A 4,617-nucleotide genomic window follows, 5' to 3' on the forward strand; every position below is an offset into this window, starting at 1 on the left:
CTCAGTGACCCTCCAGAGTCAGGGTTAGTCACCGTTGACCTTCCAGAGTCAGGGCTAGTTACCATTGACCTTCCAGAGTCAGGGCTAGTCACTGTTGACCTTCCAGAGTCAGGGCTAGTCACCGTTGACCTTCCAGAGTCAGGATTAGTCACCGTTGACCCTCCAGAGTCAGGGTTAGTCACCGTTGACACTCCGGAGTCAAGCCAAGTCAATGGTGAAATTCATGGACAAAGTCCAGTCACCAGTATTCTACATGAACAAGGTCAAGCCACCAGTGATCTTCATGGGCAAGGTCAAGTCACCAGTAATCTTCATGGGCAAGGTCAAGTCACCGACTATCTTCATGGTCAAAGGCAAGTCACCATTGATCTTCATGAACAAATGCAAGTCACCAATGATCTTCATGAACAAATGCAAGTCACCAATGATCTTTATGAACAAAGGCAAGTCACCAATGATCTTAATGAGCGGAGTCAGGCCACCAATAATCTTCATGAGCAGAGTTAAGTCAGCATTGATCTTCTGGAATCCAGTCTTAGCACCATGGGATTACCAGAGTCTCTCCACGTCTCTGTGGAACTACCAGAGCCTCCCCACGTCTCTGCTGAACTAACAGAGCCTCCCCACGTCTCTGCTGAACTAACAGAGCCTCCCCACGTCTCTGCTGAACTAACAGAGCCTCTTCACACCTTTGCTGAACTACCAGAGCCTCTCCACGTCTCTGCTGAACTACTAAAGCTTCTGCTCGGCTCGGCTGAACTACCAGAGTCTCTCATCACCTTTGCAGAACTTCCAGAGCCTCGTCACGTCTCAGCTGAACTCTCTGAACGCTCGACTGATCCTGTCATGGCCACGGAGGCTACCCTTATCTTGTTCATGTTCTCTGTTTCAGACTTGCCTAACCAGACTTGCTCTTCTGCGCTGCAGAGGTGGCCCTCTGTCTCGACCACACGGATATGGTGGTCTTCTGCGCCACCCTGGTGGGCTTCAGTCCTGACCACACGGATGTGGTGGTCTTCTGCTCCGCCCTGGAGGGCTTCTGTCTCGACCGCAGGGATGTGGTGGTCTTCTGCGCCGCCCAGGTGGGCTTCTGTCTTGACCGCACAGATATGGTGGTCTTCTGCGCCACCCTGGTGGGCTTCTGTCTTGACCACAGGGATGTGGTGGTCTTCTGTGCTGCCCTGGTGGGCTTCTGTCTCGACCGCACAGATGTGGTGGTCCAGGAGTGGCGCACGCCGGAGGGCACCCAGCATCCAGTGAGCAGGTTGGCAGGATGAACCCATGCCCACGGAAGCTCCCCTCTCCTCAGGATGACCTTGGCTGGTGGGCTGCGCCGAGCCCAGGAGCTCTTCCTCCTCTTCAGCCGAGTCGGCATCCCGTCGCAGATCCTGACTGACCAGGGTACTCCCTTCATGTCCCAGATGATGGCGGATGTCTGCAAGTTACTGAAGGTACAACAGCTCTGCACCACTGTGTACCACCCTCAGACCGACGGGCTCTTCGAGGGATTTAATCAAACGTTAAAGCAGATGCTGCACCGGGTGGCAGCCGAAGACAAGCAGGAATGGGACCAGATGCTCCCCTGTGTGCTCTTCGGCATTCTGGAAATCCCTCAGGCCTCCACTGGCTTCACCCCCTTCAAACTGCTGTTCAGCCGACAGCCCCGCTGACTGCTCGACGTGGCCCGAGAGGCCTGGGATCAACAACCGGCGGTACACCGAACCACCATCGAGCATGTGCGTGAGATGAGGGAACAGATCGATAGAGTGATGCCCATCGTCCAGGAACATCTCGTAAAAGCACAACAAGCGCAGCAATGGCATTACAATCGAGGGGCCCAACCATGTCCTGGTCCTTGTGCCCACAGCTGCCTGCAAGTTCCTCGCTACCTGGCAAGGCCCTTATACAGTCACGGAAAAGGTCGGCCCCATTACGTACCGTGTCGGCGACCAGCCATCGAGGAGGGGGTACAGAAGATGCTGAGGTTAGGGGTAATAGAACCATCGCGCAGCCCGTGGTCCAGCCCCATCGTCATGGTCCCAAAGCCCGATGGCACCCTCCGCTTCTGTAACGACTTCCGCCGCCTGAACGAGGTCTCCGAGTTTGATTGTTATTCGATGCCCCGCGTCGACGAGCTGCTGGACCAGTTGGGAAGGGCTACTGGCAATTCCCATTGACAGAGCAGGCGAAATCTAAGACGGCCTTCTCCACCCCAAGTGGCCATTGGCAGTACCGGGTCCTTCTCTTCGGCCTCCACAGGGCCCCAGCCACCTTCCAACGTCCTGGCACTCCAGGACTTTAACTTCACCCTACAATATCGGGCGGGAACGGCCAATGCAAAGGTTCAAGACAAGACGCCGAGTACCGAACACCCAATCCACCTCACAGCATCGTCTGTTCATTCACGGATTCCCTAAATAAAATCCACCCTTCGGGGAACTCACCCTCATCCTCGTGTCGTGTCCTAATTCCCCCCGCCACAATATTTGTGTGGCACAGATGGGGCACCCATGCTAAAATACAAAAGGGAACAAAAAGGGTTATAAACTGAACTGATCTTAAGTGAGCATTGTCGCAGGGCATGGACTGATTATCGAAAGCAACAACACACTCTGGCATTCCCTTGTGTTCAGTATATCATTACAGACGCCCTAACATAAAGTGCATTATTTGTATTTCAAATCCATTGACGTGGCGCATGCAGGTAGGTCAAAGATGACAAAAATTATTTTAGAAAACAATGAAAGACTAGGAACTAAGGAAAGATCAGGGGCACAACAAGTTACAGCATCATTAAAAGGGAGTTGGTAGAGGGGAGGCCATCAGGAGACCTCTCCATGATTCGTGCTATACGGGTGGATCCAATGGGGCTCCGAGGTACCATAGCTGAAAATATTTGACAACCTATCATGTTGATCGTAGTGACCAAATAATTGCATGGCAACTTTTCAGTTGGCTGGGGGACGCGTGCACTTAACCCCTCCCCATAAATGCCAGAGGTAGTCTACAGGTGTAAAACCCACATCATCATATGAGGAAAAAAAAACAACAACTATTGCTAATCACAATTTACAGAAAGATGTTACGTTAAAACTGCATGGGTGGATTCTGTCTGTTTAATTTGAATTATGAATGCTTCACCCGCCCTAAAACTGATCCCAATCCCGTGTCCTTACTGCATCACCAGGATCCCTCTTCTTTTCATTGCTTTCTTCTCAACCATTTATATGAAAGAACAATACAAAAATAGAACGTTAAATAATAGATGCAAATTGTTACAACTGTTTTCTCTTTTTTTCTAACAAAATAATAATATAAATAAACTATAGTAGTCCATAAGCAGACAATGTATAAACTACACTAGTTTATTAGGGCTCAAGCCCAAAGGGCGAGAGGCCTATTGTTTTCCTTAGGATTATTTTTTATTATTATTATTATTAGGGCTCAAGCCTGGAGGGCGAGAGCCCTATTGTTTTCCTTAGGATTATTTTTTATTATTATTATTATTATTATTTTTTTCTAACGTTACGGGGGCTTTTGGGGTCCTTAACATGCTCGAAAACTCTTGAAAATTGGCACACAGATTGGAACCTGCGGCCATTAGGGTCGGGCAGAGACTGATACACGGGCGTGGCACAGGGGCTCTACAGCGCCCCCTGGAATACTGAGGGCCATATATCACACATACTTGCACGTAGACACATGAAACTTGGTACACATGTAGATCTCATTAAACCAAACAACTTTCGTACTGCATGTCATAGGCTCCGCCCAACAGGAAGTTGGCTATTTAGGGTTTATTATTCATATTTTTGGTCAAAGTTGTGGGGGCTTTTGGGGTCCCTAACATACTCAAAAACTCTTGAAAATTTGCACACACTTTGGAATCTGTGCCCTTTAGGAGCCTGCAGAGGCTGGGACCCGGGCGTGGCACAGGGGCTCTACGGCGCCCCCTGGAACACAGTCATAAATGTTGATGTATAGCTCACACATACTTGCACATATTCATATGAAACTCAGTACACATATAGATCTCATCGTGCCGAACAACTTGCGTATTGCATGTCATAGGCTCCGCCCAACAGGAAGTCAGCTATTTAGAGTTATGTAAAAAGCGCATGCTCTGGAATTTGATATACTTGTCATAGGTTTTTTACTCATTTACCACCAAACTCGGTCAACATGATCTCAAGACATTGGGGATGAAAAATTGCCAGGGGATTTTTGATATCTCGAACGGTTTGCTCGTGGCGAGGCGTTGAAATTATGGCGAGAATTGAGAAACTGGAAGTGTCTAATACCATCCAGATACATTTCCTGATTTCAATCAAACTTCATCAGATTATTCATTGTATGATGTCGATCACATATATGTGACTATTAGGAGTCAAAGTTATAGCGCCACCAACTGGCAGCAGGAAGTGTGTCATTTTCAAAATGCTTGGAATTCAACATCTTATTTTTACTCGATTTGCTTCAAACTTCATCAGAATAATGTTAAAACACAGCCGATATAAATCTGCTGGGGGGATATTGATATCTAAAAAATATTGTTGCCGTGGCAACATGTCAAACTGGAATACTTCTCAGGTGATTTTGAGGCATATAACATGCTTA

This window comes from Carassius auratus, unplaced genomic scaffold, assembly GCF_003368295.1.
Source record: "Carassius auratus strain Wakin unplaced genomic scaffold, ASM336829v1 scaf_tig00216162, whole genome shotgun sequence".
NCBI classification, from domain to species: Eukaryota; Metazoa; Chordata; class Actinopteri; order Cypriniformes; family Cyprinidae; genus Carassius; species Carassius auratus.